Source organism: Balaenoptera musculus, chromosome 1, assembly GCF_009873245.2.
Source record: "Balaenoptera musculus isolate JJ_BM4_2016_0621 chromosome 1, mBalMus1.pri.v3, whole genome shotgun sequence".
Taxonomy (NCBI): Eukaryota; Metazoa; Chordata; class Mammalia; order Artiodactyla; family Balaenopteridae; genus Balaenoptera; species Balaenoptera musculus.
This window is the reverse complement of record NC_045785.1, coordinates 152,958,347-152,980,663: the sequence shown is the minus strand read 5'-3', so window position 1 is coordinate 152,980,663 and position 22,317 is coordinate 152,958,347. Positions and strand designations below refer to the sequence as shown.

The window sequence follows — 22,317 nt, the reverse complement described above, 5'->3', positions numbered from 1 at the left end:
CTCTGCTTGGCTTCTCTTCTAGAATAGCAGATGCCTCTTAGGCAAAAGCAGCTTCAAAGAAGCAGAAGGGCTAGTCTGAGTTATCGAAACTGCCATTTCTAGTAGCAAAACTCAAAGTTTAAACTTTGAAGACAGACATTATCTTTATGTGTAGCCCTCACCAGGTCCAGTGCAATGTTGGATACCTAATAAGTATGCTTTGTAAGAAAGAAAGAATGGATACTGATGAAAGTGAAGGCTTACCACATTTACATTTTAAAGTTGTTCATTTCCCAGGATATGGTAACCAAAATACTCTGGTAAAACAAGAGAGAAGCAAGCTTGAGGTTTTAAATATGGTTCTTCATTACTTCCTTAGAGGCTTTTCAAAAACCACAATCCATCAAAGGATAGGAGAGGGATGAATCCACCTCATATAAAGGGCATATGTGAAATTAGCTGTAGTGATTGAGAATCCAGATTTAAATCTCAGGCATTCTCTGGTAACCCGAAGTCCACCAAATGGAGGAACTCCCCATGAAGTTCTAAAAATGAGCACATATAAAAGTCTTATACGGGGCCATTTGGGGCTTGAAGAGGTTTGGCCATCTACTTCCTGGGACATATGTGAAAATAGCTCCACCAACTATCCTGAATTCCTTAACAGCACACTGGCCTTTCTTAAGTGACACCAGCATAAAAACAGAAAAAAGTAATCATTGACTTCTAATTCTCCAATAAGTGGCCATATGCTGCTGATTTTTCCTTTACGATATATGTAACATCTGTCTCCTTTTCATTCCTCCTGCCACTGCTACCACATCGTGGGCCCTTATTACCCTGCCCCTGGATTAGAGGCCCAGTCTTTCTGAAATAGCAGCTCTATTATATCATTTTCCTATGAATAAATCTTCCTTGGTTCCCAAGTGCTCTCCTCATAAATGCTCTGGTTTAGCCAAACTATGTTACTCACCACCCTCTGAAGAGTCCTCACACATTCCTGCACTCTCTTTTGTCCTGAAATCTGTTCTTTCCATATGGAATGTCCTTCCACTCTAACTCCCCCTCCACACATGAACTGCTCACTTTTCCATCTCTAATTATGAAATCATTTTCATTTATGAACTCCTCACTTTTCCATCTCTAATTATGAAATCATTTTCATGTTCAAATTTCACCTGTCTACTTACTGTATGTAAAGCATTTACTGTAGCTGGCACAGGATAAATCTTCAATATATATTCTTAAAAGAAAACTGAGTGTGTGTGTGGGTGGGGATATAATTTTCAATCAATGGTGATATGGAAATTGCATGTCTACTTTTCAAAAAATTAAATTGTGTCCTACCTCACATTATATATAAAAATTGATTTCGTGGAGATGGCTTAAAGACTATAATGTGAAAGACAAAACTATAAGAAGATAATACAATGGAATATCTTCAAGACCTTAGAGCAGGAAAGGCTTTCTTAAATATGGCAGAAAAAGCACTAACCATAAAGAAAAACGAATGTAACTACATTAAAATCAAGAACTTTTACTAACCAATAGAAAATATGAAAAGGAAAAGATAAGACATAGTGTAGGAGAATATATGTCTAGCTATATAACCAATAAAAGGATTAGTATTCCAGATAGGCACTTCGTAAAAGAATATATTTAAATGGTCAATAAAAATAAGAAAAGGCCCTCAAACTCATTAGTAATCAGATTGTTGCAAATTAAAACCAATATGACAATAGCTAAAATTAAAAGTAAAACTACAGCTAAAGTTAAAAATCTGACCATACTAAACACTGGCAAGGATGTAGAAGAATGAAACTCTCATACATTGCTGGTGGGGGTGAAAATTACTAATAACTACTTTGGGAAATAGTTTAGCGTTATAAAAAAGAAGGTATGCCTATTTTTTAAACCAGCAATTCCACTACTTGGTATACACCCTAGAAATCTGAGCATATGTACACCAGTATGCACATACGAGAATGTTCACCATAGCATAGTTTGCATTAGTCCCAACTGAAAACAACCTAAATGCCCATTGATAACAAAATGGATAAGTAAATTGTGGTGAATTCATAAATGGAAGCCTACAGCAATGAAAATAAACAAGGTACAGCTATATGCAACAGCATGGATGACTCTCACAGACTGTGGCAAACAAAAGTAGCAAGACACAAAAGGATGCATACAGTGTAATTCCACTTACGTAAAGTTCAGAAACAGGCAAAATTCAATTATGCTGTTTAAAGGTGAATACCTAGGGGCTATAATTTAAGGAAAGCAAGAAAATAATTATCACAAAGTGAGGATAGTGGGGAGGAATAGAGAGAGCTGTGACTGGGCAAGAGTATAGCAGGGACTTTTGAGGTGCTGATAAGATTATGTATTGACCTGTGTGGTTAGTTACTCTGGTGTTTGCTTTATAATTACTCATTTACTATACACATATATTTTACAAACTTTTCTATATCTATATTTCAAATTTAAAAATTGAAAAACCGAAGAGTTCCATGATTGATTGGTGATATCTATCACAAATGTAGGAATGAAGTTTTTGCTGATACACATTGGTTCACAGGACTTCCTTCAACAACCAAGCTGAATATGAGCTCCTCCTTTACTGCCTGTCCCATATTCTCTAGCAATTATTATCAATGCCATTTACTGGACACATCATATCTACAATGCCTTGATTAAAGCATTTATGCAAATGTCTTCTTCCATTTCAACTATAGCATAAGCTTCTGAAGGATCTGGACTATTTCTTGCAATTAGTAATTAGTAAAAAGAGTTAATTGTAGCTTACATTTACCTAATGCTTAGTGTGAGTTAACCGTTTATAGGCATAACCTTATTTAATCTTTGTAATAACTCTATGAGGTATTTGTTATTATCTCCACCTTATAGACACTAAATCTTGCAGAGGTTATTTGTCCATGGGAACAGCTATGAAATGTTAGAGTTAGAATTTGAACCCACAAATTCCTGTTCAATGCTATTTTGTCAGATTTGTATTTTCCTCATCTTGTACAATGCCTTGCATATAGTAAGCACCCAATAATTATTTATTAAGTGAACATGAGAGGATGAAGGGCTGTAAGCTTTCATAGCAAGAAAAAGAGGGATAGTACAAAAGAATATCCTTGATGCATCAGTTTTTAAATCCTCAGGTATATGTATAAAATGTTATGATTCCATCTGTTAAAAAGAGAATTATATATGTTAGCCATAAAAATTAGCTGCTAGGATATTCCGGTTACAAGGAGGGAATCCAAAACTTAATGAGCTTTAAATCCATTTGCTGTATTTGGATGGCTGGCAGTTCAAAGGGCAAATGGCAAATGCATATCTCGTGAAGCACCCTGGCCATCGTGCAGACAGAACCGAGCCAAGGGGTGACCGATTGCTGCATTCCCACCAATGCAGTGGCTCTTTGCAAGCCCTGAACAGTTCATCTGTTCTTTGCTTTGGTCTTGGGACTTCAGGATGAATGGGATGAGGATGGGGGTAAATGACAAGGGCGAGCACTGTCTTGGGGGCACTGCTCTACAGAGTTCAGGCAGCAATCTTCTTGGGGAGCCCCAAGGAAGGGAGTGGAAAGAGGCTTAAGACAATGGGTGCTTTCAGGAATTCCCTTAGTACCCAGAGGAGAAGAGAGGAGCAGAGGGAAGGTTCAAACACCCAGGGGAAAGGAAACCACTTTTTGATCCATTCCAAAAACAAGGATTGTGATCAAAGAATCAATTGCTGAAGTTATAGCAAAAAGAAAGCAACAATGGGCCTTCCCGCATTCCTGTCTTTCCATGCCAGGCTGTCCTCTCCCCCTGATCATCCCCACCCCCCAACTCCTGGGGACAATTGAGCTGTGTCTCTGGTATGCGTGGAGCTGCAGGTCATGGCCATATTTAACGAGAACATTCATTCTCCACAGGCTCTACAGGGCTCCTCAAAACGCCCTTTGTGTCACTGTGCCTTTCTCTCCACCCCCCTTGACACTAATTTAATCAAGATGTCCTAGCTCCTAGATGGGGAGGACTCGTCAGTTCCGCATTCTTTGTGGCATTAGGGTTTTGAAGCAAAATATGTAGAGTTGAAACCAGCAAGTCGAGGAGATAGGGTCAGGGTCTCCAAGCCAGAGCATGCCAACCTTTCATGTAAACCCTAGGCTTAAAGAGTGCACTAGGTTTGTGACATACTCTTATAATTTTTAATTAACCCTAAATATTCTAGTGAGGTTGAGAAATATTTCTTAGGCAAGTACACAGGCAATCAGGAGAGAAAAAAAAGAAAGAAGTGAAAGAAGTGAAAGAAAGAAAGAGAGAGAGAGGGAGGGAGGGAGGGAGGGAGGGAAGAAGGAAGGAAGAAAGAAAGGAAGAAAGAAAGGAAGAAAGGACGAGAGAAGGAAAGCCAAACAAAAAACAAAGGAAAAAAAGAGATGATAGGATTAAAATAAAAGATAGGATTTACTCATCAGCACTGTTTCTAGAATGCAGAACTAGAAAAGAGCAGCTCGTTGCCTGCTCTTTCTCTCCTAGTCTCCACTCCACTCACCCATAATTTTGCAAAATTTGAAAACTTCAGTTGCCGTACCTACAAACCAGATTTTAATTCAGATGTGCCTTTCTTAGCTGCTTCTCTAGACCACAGCCAGAAGTGAATCTCAAAATTGTGGTAGGGAATTAAACTAGTAAGAAAAATAAACAAGGAACCCATCTGGAGCCCTGGGTCCCTGCCCAGGTTACCTGATTCCTAGTCTGATGTTCTTTTCCTATGCTGTGGTATCTCCCAAAAAGAACCTCACCGCTCAGCACCACTTTCCTGAGTTGATTTGTGGATGCCCAGCTGGGCCTCTGAAGCCTGAGTCTTGTGGGCCAGGAGTCAAATTCAAGGAAGGCAGGAGGCAGGCCTGGGGATCTCAGACAACCCATCTGAGGAACTGACTTGGGTATGTGTTGAAATTCTTCTCATCAACCACAGATCCATTTCGTCATGACCTCCCGCTGGGGACATATAACCAATTCCCCTCCATTATCTGCTTGCCAGTTTAACCAGCTCATATCACCACGGACAGAAATATAGTCAAAGGGCTATTGTTTCACAACCCATGAGAGGATTTTCAGAAACCTAGCAAGCAGGACTCTAGATTACAAGAGGGGTGTATCCTCCACAGCTTTTGGAGGAAAAAGAATCTTGAGCTCAATTCTATCTCCTCTTGCCTAGGTCAAGTAAGCAATTGGCCTGGGATCAGGAATAACCCTAAATGCTTAGACTAATCCCTGAATTCCCATGTAATTCTACAAACCCAATTAACCTCCCAGGCATGAAAAACTAAAATGATTTTCAGCACCCTTGCAAAGCTGTGCTAAAAAAGTTCACTACCCTCTAGTAAACAAACATCTTCTCCAAGCAGCTTAAGGTAAGAACTGAGCCTCTGCCCTCCCCCCACCTCTTTTTGCTGACTTGCATATTTTCTCTATTTTCTGGAAAAACTGATAAGAATGCTTCCCTGATACTTTCAGATCATGACTACGGCCTATAGCCCTGGTTTTTATGTTAAGGCAAAGAGAGGATACCAGCTAAGCTAACAAGTGGCAGAAATTTGGGAAAAGGGCCAGTGGAAGCAACCTCTGTGATATGGAGAACAATATCTCAGTTTACCATATTCTATAACCAAACGGTGAGCACATCTGCACTGGAGATTAGAAACGGCTCTGGGTTGAACAAAAGGTATTTGGTCTAAGCCTGTCCAAGAGGAAAAGCAACACCTTGTGAAACTTCATTTAATGAGATCTACAATATATTTAATAAAGTTAGCTACTCTAGTTCTTACAAGAGTAACCCAGTGGTTATATAGAGATAATCTAGAGAAAATGTGATTTTTTTTTCCTATTTCAAAATTTTTCCAGCATTTAAATCTATAGCCCAAAATGTAAGCCCTGCACACTCTGATTCCAAATACAGCTGGAATGTCTCTCCCCCATCTTCTCCATGCCTCCTCCCACTGCCTTAATTCAGGACCACATCATCTCTTACATCAACTATCAGGATAGTTTTATTATAACTGTTCTTGCTTTTCTAAACTCTCTCACATCCAAACATTTCAGAGTAATCTTTCTAAAAGGCAAATCTGTCCATGGTACTCCCTTGGTAAAACCCATTACTGGGATTGTTTCAGTTAAGAAGCATTTATAGATGCTAATAAGTAGTGGGCAAAGATGAGAAGAAATAGGATATTTACATTGTCTCAAAGATTCTTTTCACAAGTTATTTGAAGTGCAAAGGGAAAGAAAGTAACTTACAGTAAAACAGTCTGGCAGAAACCTACCTTAACCAAGCAATCAGAACGATCACCACTAGTAATGGGAAAAATCAACCGGAAGCGGCTCCTGATAAAATACGCAGTATCACTTCTGTGGTGTTCGTGCCAAAACCCGCTTAATCAGATCTAATCATGAGGAAATAGCAGACGAACCAAAACTGAGGGACATTCAACAAAATAACTGGCCAGCACTCTTCAGAAGTGTCAGTCATGAAAGACAAAGGAAGACAGAGGAAATGTCAGTGATTAGAGGGGACTAGGGAGACAGTAAAACTTAGCACAATGTGTGATCCTGACCTGGCTCCTGAACCAGAAACTGGACATGAGTGGGGCAACTGGTAAAATTTGATTTAGACCAGTACATTAGGTAATAGTATTGGATCAGTGTTAATTTCCTGATTTTGATCATCGTACTGTAGTTATAAGAGATTTTAACATTTTGGTGAAGGGTATACAGGAATTTTTGTACTGGTTTTGCAACTTTTCTCTAAGTCTGAAGTTATTTTCCAAATGAAAAGTTAAAAAAAAAACAAAACCCAAAATAACATTATGAGGCTTCCCCTTTGCTGGCTTCAGACGCTAAGCTCTTTAGTGAGGCATGCAAGGCCGGCCTGATTCTTCCGCCTCATCACTTGCCATCTCCTAAAAGGGTTCTGTGCTCAGCCATCCTCACCCATAGCACCTATAATTCCAGGACACTATTTGCTTGTCTCATCTCCCAGGAATCCCTATTCACCACCACACCCCCCTCCCTCTCCCCCACTAAGACTCAAACAACTTGGTAAGGCAAACCTCAGCTCATGCTTTCCTCCATGAGGAACCCATTATTATACTGTACTATCACAGCTCACTTGTGTATCTGTTTCTCCCACTAGACTCTGCTCTTAGGTCAGGAACCTCGCCATGCCATCTTCCCAATCCCTGGCAAAGGGCCACATAGAGTCAGAACTCAAACACTATTTGTTGTGCAAACATATTGTCTTCACTTAGAACTCTCTAACGGTATACCAAACACTTTCCTAAAAATCCCCACACTTCCTTACAGAATTTCAGGAAGAAATCTTAGAAAGATGACTCCAAACCCTTATTTTAGCAGATTAGAAAACCAAGTCTTAGAAAGATTAAAAAGTGAGGTCACACTGTGAGTCGGTGTGAAAGCTGGGAAAAGACCCTCACCCCCAGATCAGGGTCTTCTTTGATTCGTAAACTACAACAGAGCCCTCTCTCCTCCAAACCAAGAAAATACTGCAGCACGCACGCAGGCAAAAGTGTCTGGGCCTAGCGTGGCGCTTGGGGAAAGCATTTAATAAACACTTGCTGAAACAAACTGAATCACCAGGGAGCAGCACCACAATTCCTTACTTCATTCAGGTTGCACCTGAACAAGATGTGACTGGCTCTCAGGCCTGACCTGCCCAAGACACCTGACTGCATCCTGCAGTCAAGAATGGACAGCTGGAATAGGCTAGTCTTCAGTGTGAAGGACTGGTTTTCTACCTAAGAGGCCTATGATCCAGAGAGAGCAGGAGCCTGGCTTTCCTCCAGGGCTGGTGGGAGGCTGAGGCAGAGACTCTGCATAGCCCCGAGCTATGTGGTATCAGGCCAGAGGCAACACACAAGGATCACATCCTTACATCTAACCTGGGGAGGAAGCCCATCCCTCAGAAATCATCAGATGTCAGAAATCATCTGGTCTGATTACAACACCCTTTTTAATCTTCCTGGCCCAGGAGAGGATATGCACTGATAACTTTAATGATGCCAGCAGGTACAATTAATTTCCATTCCTGCTCTTCATACACTGTTATGTGAAGGGGACTGGAAGGACAAAATTAAACTCCACTGGGGCTTCAGCCTGCAGCTCTAAAACAGACAGACTGCTCAGAACTCAGCACGGAAAACCTCACCCTGTGTTGGACTCACGCTGACCTATGAATGCTTGAAAGACCTGTGTGGCCTTGGGCGCAAGGGTCACTGAAATTAAATCACATTTAAAAGCCCAGGCAGGATTTGATATGAGTCTAATGGACCTAGGAATCAAGCAAGGTTTAAATCCAAATGATAACTGAAATATTTTATGTTGTTTCAAAGAGGAATATCAATTTTATGAGTCAGTGTATCCCTAATGTAAAGGGATGTATCCCTAATGTAAAGTTTTTTTATACCTCTATCAAGATTGCTTTCAAATTAAAAACTTGTTAACATCAGCTAGAAAAGAAATCTTGATTTATGTACCATTTCTCTTCCAAAGCAGTTTCATATGCTTTTCCACCGTTATCTTTACACCACCTCCAGGAGCAAGTGGGCAAGAAGGATGCTTTCTCGTTCAGTTTACCGCAGGGCACACAGAAGTCTGGGAAGGTCAGACTCTTCTGTAAGACTCACAAGAATGTAACGCTAGAGTTGGAAGGGACTTTTTAAAAAATTCCCTGTCTCAGGCTTATGCTACTGTACTCCTTCTCACTATTAGCTGAAAGGATAAGTAAAGTGCGTAAAAGCTGAGTGGAGACTTTGTTGAGGACACCACAGTTTCCCAAGATTCCGAAACCCAAATCGAATGACATCTGCTCAGATCCCATTCTTCCCGATCCCTTTAAAGGACCCACCATTGCTTCTTCCTCTTCTCACTTAGGTTCTCGGAACCATGTTATTCTCATTTTCCTTCTGCCCATTTTAATTTGCTCTTCTCTCCTCTTTGCTGGCTCCTCAAAATCCTCTCTCTAGGCCTCAACTGCCCCTTCCTCCGAATTCTCACTCTCATGCCTTCAACTGTCAGTTTTATGCGGTTAATTTCCAAATTTCCCTTCTAGCCTTAACCCTCACTGAACTTTCTCACCTTGCCACGTCTAAAACTGAACTCAGAAAGTGTGGTATTGACCTGGTAGGTTGGTCCCACCTCTGCTACTACCTCACTGGGTGACCTAAGGCAAGTCACTTCTTCCTGACGCTCAGATTCTTCACTAATAATTAAAGGGCTGGACTAGAACCAGTGGCTCTTCCACACACTTTCCCCAGTAAATGGCAACTCTAACTCCCAACTGATCAGGCCAAAATGCTTGGAGTCATCTTTGACTCCTCTTTTCCCCACATACCACATTCAAGCCAGCAGCAAATGCTCCATCTTCAAAATACATCTCAGACTCTGACCACATCTCACGATCTCCACATCCACCACTCTGTTCCACCATCATCTCCTGCCTGAATTATTTATAGGAGCCTCCTTAACTGGTCTCCCTGTTCTGCTCCTGCCTTGCTCCTCCTTCAGTCTTCTCTTAACCCAGCAGCCAGAACAATCCTATTTCAACAAGAGTCAGACTGTATCATTCCTCTGTTCCAAATCCTCGTGTGGCTCTCCACTGGCCTCCAAGGCCCTTCCTGAGGCAGCCTGCCCCACGACCCCCAGCCACATCACCTACCAATCTCTCTCTTGTCTACTGTGCGCAAGGCCGTTTTGCTGTTTCTCTAATCAGATAAGCACACTCCCATCTCATGGCCTTAAGACATGCTGTTTCCTCTGCCTGGAATACTTTCCTCAGAGAGCTGAATAGCGAGATCCCTCATTTCCTCCAAGAATCAGTTCAAATGCCAATTTATCAATGAAGCTTTCCCTGACCACCCTATATAAAACAGCAATGTCCCCAGGACCCCCATCCTCTTTACCCTACTTTATTTTGTCATCATCTAATATATATTGACTGGTTTATTTGTACATTGCCTGTTTCTCAGACTAGAATATAAGCTCCATGCAGGCAAGGGCTTTTTCTGTTTTTGTTATCTGCTGTATTACAGTGCCTACCACAGTGCCTGGAATGTGGGAAGCACACTGTAAACGTTTGTTAAATGACCAAATGAATTTTGATCCTCTCTAGCATTTACCTCCTTCCACATCATATCAGGTCACTCGGTACTACCTACAACTTCTTTGCTATGCCTCTTAATAAATCCCATTCTTTCAGTTTCCATTGCCATTATCCAAGAACTGGGTTCTATTACCCGCTGGATTATTGTAGTGGGCTCCCAAATAGTTTCTTCCACCCTAAACCACACTGAACATTGCCACCAATGCCACTGGAGACCATGGTTTTTCACTATTTCACTGCCCTACCTAAAATGGTCAATGGCTCTCTTTGACCAGTAGCTTGAACTCCTTGAGTTGGCATTCAAAGCCCTCCACACTCAGGCTCCAACCTCATCCCACATCTTTCCCCTATTGCTGGCCAACAGAAAGTCTCTGCTGCTGTCAGACTGGTCTCATGGGTGGCATCTCTAATGGGGACAAAGAGGCAGGAGAGGAAGTTGGCACCAGGTAATACGGAAATATTCGAAGGATATTTCCAGAAGATAAGACATGGATGGATAATTAAGAATCCTGGCAGCATATAATTAAAAGAACATCAGCCCAATTCTTTCCCCCATATGACGCTTACCTGACTCACCTCTCATGAATCGGTGCCTTTTCCAAACTCCTATAGACAACTAATTATCTGTACCACTCATTAAATTGGTGTCTTAAGTTGTAACCTGCTTCTGGAGTCTATATGGCCTGTCTATCCAACTGAAACATAAGAAATCTAAGATCTTGAACCATGTTTTAAGCTTGTTCTGCAGCCCTTTTATAGTGCCAAGTTGAATACCAAACAATTAAAGACAATCAAATAACATTTATTAAACTGAACTGAATGAACTGGTAGTGGTACTTGTGCTCCTGGATTTCAATAAAGCAGGGCTCTTTCTCTCTCTTTTTAAAGTGTCTCTGAAAGAAGAATCAGGTGGGCTCTGCAGTTTTCCTGCCTGAGAACTCAAGGACCCAGAAAGGCCACTGACTCACAGAACTGCAAGAAGAGAAGTTTTTTCTACTCTCCACCCTCGAAATGAATATCAGAAGGAAAACAAGGTCATGGGAAGAGGCAGGGCAGGAAAGGATGCGATGCTTATGTGGGCAGAAGGATTGGATTATCTTGGCTTTGGAGAAGAGACGATTAAAGCTACAGACGGGATCTCCCAGTTTGCCTTCTGTATTTCCTCGCTACCCTATATGATAACACAATGCTAAAAAAGATTAGCTTGGAGAGGCAAGGACCACCCTAGCAGGGAGAAGGCACGAGGGCCACACTCTTCTACATGAACATAACCAAAGCTCTGCAGAGCACTTTCTTTCTTTCTTAACTTTATTGAGGAATAATTAACAAACATAACTATATATTTAAAGTATACAATATGATGATTTGATATACATATACATTGTAGAATGATTACCAAGATCAAGATAATTAGCATGTCTATCACCTCACACAGTTAACTCTTTGTGTGTGTGTGGTGAGAATGCTTAAGATTTACTCTCAGCAACTTTCAAGTACACATACTGTATTATTAACTGTATGCTGTACATTAGATCCTCAGAACTTATTCTTATAACTGAAAATTTGTGCACTTTAACCTACATCACCCCATTTCTCTCTCGGCCCCTGGTGACCACCATTCTACTCTCTGTTTCTATGAAATTGGCTTTTTAAAAAAGATTCCATATATAAGTGATACCATACAGTATTTGCCTTTATCTGCCTGGCTTATTTCACTTAGCATAATGCCCTCCCATTTATCCATGTTGTCACAAATGGCAGGATTTCCTTCTTTGTATGGTTGAATAATATTCTATTGTGTATATATATATATATACACCACATTTTCTTTATCCATTCATCTGTCAAAGGACATGTAGGTTGTTTCATATCTTGGCTATTGTGAATAATGCTGCCATGAACATGGGAGTGCAGATACCTTTTCGGGTACTGATTTTAATTCCTTTGGATTTGATTTCAATTTGATTTCGGATACTGATTTCAGTTCCTTCAGGAGTGGAATTGCTGGATCATAAGGTAGTTCAATTTTTAATTTTTTGAGGAAGTGCCATACTCTTTTCCATAATGCCTGTATACCAATTCACATTCCCACCAACAGTGTATAGGGGTTCCCTGTTCTCCATATCCTCAACAACATTTTTTATCTCTTGGCATTTTGATAATTGCAGAGCACTTTCTTCCCAGGTTTTACTGATTCCTGTGACATTCTGGGAAGGAAAAGTGAGAGTATGAGTAATATTCTCCAGTGTAAAGATGAGAAAACTGAAACCTACCGTAGTGAAAGAACTCCACTGAGCCAGCCAGGGCTCAGGTCAGCCAAAGGTCTGAGGTCTAGACTCCCAGCTGCACTTGGAGACGATGAGGAAGATAGAAGAGGAAGAAGAGGGGAAACCCTCTCTCCTTGCCTTATATCAAGTGGAAGTAGGGTACTTCCAAATGAAAGCACAGGTCACCCAACGTTCCTACAAACAAGTGACTTCCAAGAAGATACCAATGAGATTCTGGATTGCTTCTGGTCGTACCAGAACATGTTCCAGCAGACAGTCAAGACAGCATAGCCAAAGAACCGTAAAGAATGTAGGAATGAACTGTGGGATAACTAGCATATAGAATGCTGTCTAATCATTAAAAACAATGTTTTTAAAGAGAATGCAATGACATGGGGAAAATGTTCACTTAAAATAGTAAATGAAATAAATTGCACAAAACTTAATATATAATATAATCTTAATTTTCTAAAGAAAAATGTGCATAGAAAAAAAGATTGGAAGGAAATACACCAAAATGTTAATACTAATTCTAAGTAATCATTATTTTCTTTTTTTTGTTTGTTTGGGTTTTTTTTGTTTTCCCCACAATGTCTTGGAAGAATATGTATTACTTTTACTACTGGAAAAAAGAAACTAAGCTAAAGCGTTTTTTGTTTGCTTCCAAATCAAAGGAAACAGAAAATAAAGACAGAAAATGTTGCTTCTCAGTCTTGTCCCTGGGCCTTAACAATAACTACTTAGCTCAACGAGAGGATGATTCCAAGAGCTCTTGAGACATGAGGAAGTTCCTGTGGACTCTCAAAGACAAGAATTAGTGCAGACAATTAAAATTAGCTGATAACTGAAAATTTCATGTTGGGTAAATACTAGGAAAAGCTGGACAGAGACCCAAATGATTTGTGGGGCACAGAGTCAAAGAAGGAAAGACAAAAAAACAGAAAGGCTAAGAGCTGGGCAGGATCAGGTAGAAAAACCATAAGATCAGAAAAAGTCCAGTGCCTTAAGGAAAGAAGAAGAGAATGGAAAAACTGAAGATGTTATCTCAAAAGAAGGAGAATTTAATTTTTTTTCACATTTTTTTTTAAACATCTTTATTGAAGTATAATTGCTTTACAATGGTGTGTTAGTTTCTGCTTTATAACAAAGTGAATCAGTTATACATATACATATGTTCCCATATCTCTTCCCTCTTGCATCTCCCTCCCTCCCACCCTCCCCATCCCACCCCTCTAGGTGGTCACAAAGCACCTGAGCTGATCTCCCTGTGCTATGCGGCTGCTTCCCACTAGCTATCTATTTTACATTTGGTAGTTTTTTTTCACATTTTAATTAAAAATCATGCTCGGGCAAGCAGGGAGAAATTCAAAGGAAAACTCCTGACAAAGACAAATAGGAGAATCCAAAGAAGCCAGTCCTGCGAGAAGGGAGGCAGAAATCAAAGCTGTCTACTCTCTCTGGACAAGCTGGGCAAGAAGCTGAATCACAGCAGCACAAGGGAAGTCCTGGCCTGGCAGAGCACCTAAATGCATTACTGCAGAATGCACAAGTCATTAATTCCTTGCAGAAGCACTGGCCCTTTAGCTTCCCAATATGGTGACTACCACCTTTCTAAATGTGAGGGAGCAGAGCACAGTGATGTGAAGAGATGACGCAGGGGAAGGGGGCCATCTAGCTACAAGTCCCAATTCTGCTACCAACCAGCTGTATGACCTTGAGTCAACTGCTTAACCCCTCTGCCCATGTTCTTATCTATAAATGGAGATGATAAAGCCAGTCCCCATCATAAAGGGCTGTTGTGAAGATTAAATAGGTTAATACATGTAAAGTACGTAGCATAGTCCCTAGCATGGTTAGCACTCATTTAGTATTAGTTACAATTATTATTTTTATTATTGCTGTGAATCTTATAATAAACAATTGATACCTAGTCAGCTTTCACACCATTATTGTAGTTTCTCCTGGGAGTAATATGTTTTTACAAACTACTGTCTCTTTTCACGGTGCCTGATGAGTTGTATTAATAATCTTCTTTTCTCAGAGAGGCATCTTACAGTCAAGTATAAGAAGTACAGAGATGGTAAAAAGTAACTTGTCTAGAATTATCAATTGATGTTAAAAATATCAGATGAACAACTGAATTGGCACCCAAAATTTGTATGATAGCACCATACATAATACAATACAATAGGCTTTTTTATCATGTGAGAAAAAAAATGTAACTGTAAAATAAAGGGTTCAGACTGTCACCACCCTAATCTGGAGGGTCAATATTGGCATCATTATTGGTGGGTTTATTTCCTGATGTGATGCAACATGAAGTATCCAGTGTCTCCTATTCTGTATTCTAGTCGAAAATATATAACATGAATAGATTTGGCCTTTAGAACCACCCTCTATTTACAGGAAAGACAGGATACAGGAAGACGTTAAACAGCAAAACAAGGAATCTAGTAGACAAATCTAGAAGGAGGGAAAATCTGTAGGACAACTGGCCTCATCTGTGCAACAAATCAGTGTCATGGAAAAGGAACAGTGCTAGATTAAAGGAGACTTAAGGGACATAAAACCAGGGTATATTAGATACTAGATTGGAAAAACCAGTTGTCAAGGACATTTTTAGGACAATTAGGGAAATGTTTACATGGCCTGGGTATTAGATGAGATGAAAGTTTACTGAAATGGAAAAGTGGAAATCTTGACTAAAATAACAGATTATAAAATAGCATATGTAATATAATCTGGTTTTTTATTATCATATTTTTGCTTCTTATATTTTCTAATTTCTACAATGCACATGTGCTACAAAATTTTAAAAGGTTATTCAAAAGAATAGAAAGCCAGGGGGAGGAGAGAGGAAAAAAGAGAAGGGGCAAAGAAGAGGTAGAGAAAAGGGAGAGGGAGACAAGGGGAGAGGAAGAGGGAAGCAGGGAGAGAGAAAAGCAGGTTTTGAATTCATTATCCTTAAAGCTCAGACTGTGACCTTGTTCAACAATCTGATTTGGCAATAACTATGTTTTAAGGATACCATCTATGAACCCTGAAACACGGGTGGCAGGGTGATGCCGTAGAAAGAGCCTGGGAGTTCAAATTCCAATGTCACCTCTTCTTGGTCTTACAAAAGAGTATTTTACCAATACAAGCTTTAATTTTTTTCAGCTATACAGTGGGAAGAAGAATAACCTTCTAATATATGTTTATAGCAGGCTCAAACTGGAAACTTATCCAAATGTCATCAACAGTAGAATGAATAAAACTGAAAGTCTCATGTCCCAGGAACATCCTCCTCATCCCCAGGCAAACGGGGACTGCTGGTCATCCTAGCTGCTGCCCACTATAGGGGAGATGGAATTTGGAGTTCAAAGCCTGCCAAGTTAGAGGGCTTGATAAGCATCCTGGGCTTTCCATGGAAACCCCAGAAAGGTCATACCTTATGTGTATAGAATATGTTCCAGGACTAAGTACAAAACCAAAATAGACCCATTTTAACAAAGCATAAAACCAGTTCTCCACAAGCTCAAGGTGATCAACCAGTATTTTAACTGCCTACTAGAACAAAACTTAACACTCTTCAGAGGAAGATAAACACATATAGAGTCTCAATAATGACATCTACAATCTCTAATATGTCATAAAAAGTTAGTAGATGTGAAAAAATAAAGAAATGTGACCCATGGTCAAGAGAAAAATCAATAAATAGAAACAGAACCACGGATGATGTAGATGTTGAAATCAGCAGACAAGAATTTTAAAATAATTGCCAAATATGTTTTAAAAATAATGGCTGAAGAGAAGGGAAATTTCAGGAGTTATATGGAAACTGTAAAAAAAAAAAGATGGAAATCATAAAGCTAAAAAATATAAAATCTGAAATAAAAAATTAATTGGATGCTATTAATAGCAGATTGGATACAACAAATGAGGATTGGTAAACTTTAGAAATCATCTAAACTGACGCACACAGGGGAAAAAAAGAGCTTGCCTCAGTGACCTGTGGGACTGTATCAAGCAGTCTAACAAATGTGCAATTGGAAACAAAGCAAGAAGTGAGAACAGGACAGAAAAAATATTTGCCATAATTTTTCCCAAATGAGGAAAAACCACTATCCATGGATCCTCACTATTTAGATATTGTACTTATCCAAGCCAAATTTTTAAAAAAAATGAACATCACACTTAGACTCATTATAGTCACAACGCTGAAATCAAAGATAAAGAAAAAATATTAAAAGCAGCCCCCCAAGTCCCCAAAACATTACATCCGGGGAATAACAATAAGAATCGTAGCTGACCTCTCATAAGAACAGTGAAAACCAGGGAAGGAAAAAAATGCCATATTTAAAATTGTTGAAAGAATATTATGTAACTCCATTTATATAATTTTTTTTTTTTAAAATCAGCAAATACTTATACTGTTAGAAGTCAGGATAGTGGCTTTTAGGGGATAACGAATGGAAGGGGGTGTAAGAGGGGGGACTTGGGGATACTGGTAACATTCTTTTCTTTATCTGGGTGTATAATTACATACTTGTTTTCCATTTGTAAAAATACATTGAACTTTACAATATGTGCACTCTCTCTAACTACCTTACACTTATGTAAAAAGTTAAGGGAAAAAAAACTTTGCAAAATACATGAAAAGACTAGAGAAAATACAGTTATTTTCTATTACAGTATATAATATTTATAGTAAGCATTTGAGGAAAGCTTGTTACTTATTAGTATTATTATTATCATCCTCCCACCAAAAGTTTTGGGAGATTTAAATGGACTAAAAAGTGGACTGAAAAGCCCTAAGCTCAATGGGGGCAAATCTTACTCCTCAATTTGATTTTAAGTGCTTTTTAGCACCTAGCATAATGCTGTATATATAGTTTAATTGAAAATGATGTTTTATTTTGTATATATAGTTTTCACTAAAATACTTATTGACTACATGATTTTCTAGTTTAGGGTAGTATTCAAATAGGTACAAGGTTGCATGTGGACACTTGTTTTCTGTCCACTGCACCTCTCTTTTCCATACTCCATATTTTAAAATTGTTCTTCTGATACTCTTAATCATCTTAAATCATCTTGATTTATAAAGATCGAAGTACCATTACACCTTTGAATGTTCTGAATATAGCACCTTGTGCTCTTTCAGAAAAGGCAGATAGATACCTGAGGACTGAAACACCAAAGAGGCAAACGTATAAACTAACCTAAGCCAAAGACAGCAGGCATCTTTGATGCACACATTCCCTCTTAGCTGAATCTTCCTAAGTCCAAAAAAAGCCTGGACCACCCAGAGAGAAGCCCCAAGGGGCAGGATACAGATGCTGCTGACCTAGTGTCACAGAAACCAAAGCTAAAACACCACAAACAGCACTAGCTGCAAAGCTCCCCTCAGTGTTGGATTTGGCGGCAAACCTGACGCCCCTTATCAGCAGAGATGCCTTTGAAGTAGCTGGCAGCCTTCCACCCCTACTCAAATAAGCTCAGCTTCACATCCTATTCTTTTTTCCAAAGGGGATCTCTCCATCAGATATGAGAGAATAAAGCTCAATTAACTGGAACAGAGTTTTGCTACCAACAAGATAAATTAGGCAACTGGAACAGCTGTCTGTAAAGCACCACACAACACTGTTAGTGACCATGTTATAACATGGAGGAAATTCAATCAATATCAGATACTGAGATCCATGGGGGAGGGGGCGTAGGGTAGACTGGAGAAGAGATGAAGGGATAAATCAATCATCTACTCTTTCTCCCAGAGATATCGCCAAGTTAAACCCGTTCTCAAGAGGGCAGAACACAGACTTTGGAAATCCATTCTCTCTCCATTGATTCAATCTATGGTACCTACCAGGGACATTCAACTCTACCAGCATCGTGGGTCATTTCTTCTCCTTTTCTCAGTTATGACAACACCACCATAGAACATGCCTCCTTGCAGAATCATCATTCTCTCCCCTCACATATGCCAAACAGCTGGACTCAACGATTCCATAGGAAATCCTATCCAAAGGGGATAAATGGGTAGGTAGGCAACAAGTACTGCTTTTAGTTTCAAATCGCCTTTATTCTCTTTTACTGCCAGAGCCATTTCCTTGGTGCCAAAGGAAATCTGACTGGTCATGTCAATTCTCTTGTGACTGATCTCCTGGGAAAAGGACATTAACACCTCAGGGCCCTGCAGAAAGCTATTAATTGAACCTCTTATGTTTCTTCCTCATCACCCTTCTTGCATTTCTTAATTCTTGAAGTGTGAACTATTTACCTGATGCCAGATTCACCCTCTGTCACCCTCCAAGAATAAAGCAGGGAAACTATAATGGGTTGCCTTGACAAGCTGACCTAGATGCTTCAACACTGTCTATAGCAGGGGAAAACATGGCTCACAGACAGACAGATGGGATCTTATGGCTTCAGATGTACCGCGGTGCTCTCGGGTTTCCCCAAGATGGAAACCAGAGTATCTACAGCAGTGATTCTCAACCCCGACTATATGAAAGAATCAGCTGGGCCCTATCCCAGAGAACATGATTCAATTGCCCTGAGGTGGGGCCTTGGCATGGTATTTTTTAAATTATCTTTTAAATCAACTTTATTGAGGCATAATTTACATACAATAAAATGTATACATTTTGCGTATGTACTATGATACATTTTGACAAATGCACACACTTATGTAACCACCACCATAATGAACACTGTATGACATTTCCATAACCCCCAGTTCCCTTGTGTCCCTTGGCAGTCAACCTCCATCCCCAACTCTGGCCCCCAGGCAATCACTAATTTACTTTCTATCACTATAGATTAGAGTTATCTTTTATAAAATTTCATAGAAATGGAATCATACAGAATGTACTCATTGTGTCTGGCTTCTTTTTATCAGTATAATGTTTTGTGAATTCATCTACATTATTGTATCCATCAGCATTTCATTTCTTTCTATTGCTGAGTAGTAGTCATATATGGATGTAACACAATATGATTTTCCACAATATGCTTATCTATCTGTTGATGGATATTTGGGTTGTTCCCAGTTTTGGCTATTACAAATAAATAGCCAAAACTAACTACCGTTAGTTTCCTATGGTAGCCATAACAAAGTTTTGCAAATTTGGTGGCTTGAAACAACACACATTTATTCTCTTATAGTTCTGGAGGTCAGAAGTCCAAAACAAAGCTATCAGCAGGGCTGAGTTCCATTAGAAGCCTCTCAGGGAGAATCTGTTTCCTTGCCTTTCCTAGCATCTAGAGCTGCATTCCTTGGCTCCATCTTCAAAGCCAGTGGCCTAGCATCTCTCTGTGACTTTGCTTCCCTCTGCTTCTCTCACATGGTTGGCCTTCTCTTTTGTCTGTAATCTCCCTCCACCTTCCTTTTACAAGGACACTAGTAACTGCATTTAGGGCCCACTTAGGTAACGAAGCATAAAATCCCCATCCTAAGATCCTCAAATTCATCATATGTATAAAGACTTATGGATAAAGTAAACATTCACAGGTTGTAGGGATTAGGACAGGGACATCTTTGGGGTGGGACCATTATTCAGCCTACAACAAAAGCTATTATGAATATTCAGGTACAAGTCTTTGTGTAGATATATATTTTTATTTCTCTTGGATAAATACCTAGATGTGGAACTGATGGGTCATGTGGTAAGTACATATTTAACTTCATAAGAAACTGCCAAATTATTTTCCAAAGCGGTTGTCCCATTTTACATTTTCACCAGCAACACATGAGAATTCCATCCATCCGAACAGTTGGTATTGTCAGTCTTTTTGATTTTAGCCATTCTAGTGAGTATGTAGCATATCTCCGTATAGTTTTAATTTGCATTTTCCTGATGATTAATGATATTGAGCATCTTTTCATGAGCTTATTGGCCATTTATATGTATCTTCTTTAGTGATGTGTCTATTAAAACCTTTTGCCTATTTTAAAAAATTTGGGTATTCTGTCACCTTATTATTGAGTTCTATGTATTGCAAATATATTCTCCCAGTCTGTGGCTTATCTTTCATCTTCTTAACAATGTCTTTCCAAGAGCAAAAGTCCAAGAATTGATGAAGTCCATTTTACCTTTTATTTTTCTTTTATAGTTCATGCTTTTTATATCCTAAGAAATCTTTGTCTCTTCAAGGTCACAAAGATTTTTTTTTAAGAACTTCCCAAGTGACTCTCTTGCAAAGAAGAAGTTGAGAACTACTGGTCTATTGGGAATCTGACCTAGCTTTCTCAATTTAACCTGACTTTCTGCCATAGAACCTTAGGGTAATAAAAGTAAAACAGGAGTACAGTTACCTGGAATACCATAAAAAGAAGAATGCAATTCAGAGTCTTAGGACTGTCTGAATTGACTGGTTTCCAAGCCTAAGTGTGAGCAGCTGTTAAGGGCTAGAAACAGTGACTTGAAAAGCCAGGTTGGAGGTACTTTTAGGGTATCCCAGCCAAGTGAAAGGAGGAGGAGAGGACAGGATTGTCTTCTCCCCAGTGGGAAAAAGCACAACCAAGTTTATTTCAATTTAAACTGAGAAAGTGAGAAAAATGACTTCTATTCTTGGTGGGATCCTTTAGAACATGCCTCTCAACAGAGACGAGATGGAGCTGGGCGTCAGAGTTGGCAGTATTTGGCCCCCATTTTTGAAGTCACCACATTAAACAAATGAAGGTGGCAGCAATAATATTTCCCCAGACCTTGGTTCCAACAGGGGTTAGACAGACTGAGCTTTCATTGCATGAAAGGAGATGTCAGGAGCACCAAACGGGCACAATTTTCCCTGGAGTCCTAGACAAAGTGGGCCTGTTTCTAAGCTGTGGACAGGAGGTTACTTTCTCTAGATGTTATATTTAGCTAAAGGAGTCTCTACCAGGGCTTCATGCAACGTGTAAAATATGTCCCAGCAGACATAACCACAAACTAGAGGGCCAGCAGGGAGCATCCCTTAAGGGGGTTCAGTAGCATAGAAGGGCCAATTGTGCAGCCACCCTGACATCCCCAAATTAGCTGAGTTAGCTGTGAGCCAGATTTTTGGTCAGTTCTCATATTTAATGAGTCTTTGTTTCCCTCTTACTAGAGATTCTGCCCCTGGGGAGAAAAACACGCTGCCCTATTTCATTCTCAACTTCCAGCTGCTTGCCCAGACACCAGGTAGGAGAAACAACCCAATGTTGATGTTTAACACCTCCAGACCCTTTGAAGGGTTGTGTGCTAAAGAAAAGATTAGGTTAATTCTGTAACTAAGTGAAATATCTGAATTCAATGAAAAAGAGCAAGAAAATCCAGAGTACTCTCTACTCTGCATACAACACCTAGAGAGGCCTAATAGAACACGTAGGTGGAAAACCTTGGGTTCTAGAGCCAGATGACTGTATTTAAATATACTAGTCTCACTTCTTTTTTTTGCTTAATCTCTCTAAGCCTCAGTTTTCTTCCTCCATAAAATAAGGATAATAGTAATAAACCACCTTATAGAAGTATTGTAAGGATTGATAAGATATGCATACAAAGTGCCTAACATATTACCTGGCACATAAGGGTTCAAAAAATTTTGGTTTTGATGATTACAGCCTTTGCCAAAGGATCATTAAGTTTTATAGATTAAAAAAAAATTTTTTTTAAGGAAGAAAACCCATGACTTTTGCCAGTGACAAGCAGATTCAAATTCACTAAAACGCAGGTAAATTTTCACAGGTGTCCATAGCTGAACCAGAAATAAAGATATCTTTTCTGAAGCCTGTGTCTCCAGAGAAATGTGGGTTTTCCTTTTGCTACTGGAACCAAATTTACAGGTAAAATAAGAGGTATATTTATTTTATATATTTGGATTTCAGTGTGGTGTCTCTTGGTTGCTGGACAACCAAGAATAGATATATCTATCTATTCATAGATAA

The 22,317-nt window shown here is 39.5% G+C and overlaps 1 protein-coding gene across 1 annotated transcript in view; it reads right to left on the bottom strand.

Annotated features, from left to right (window-relative positions):
• SRGAP2 (SLIT-ROBO Rho GTPase activating protein 2) overlaps positions 1–22,317 on the bottom strand; it is a 240,937-nt gene that overhangs the window by 97,336 nt on the left and 121,284 nt on the right.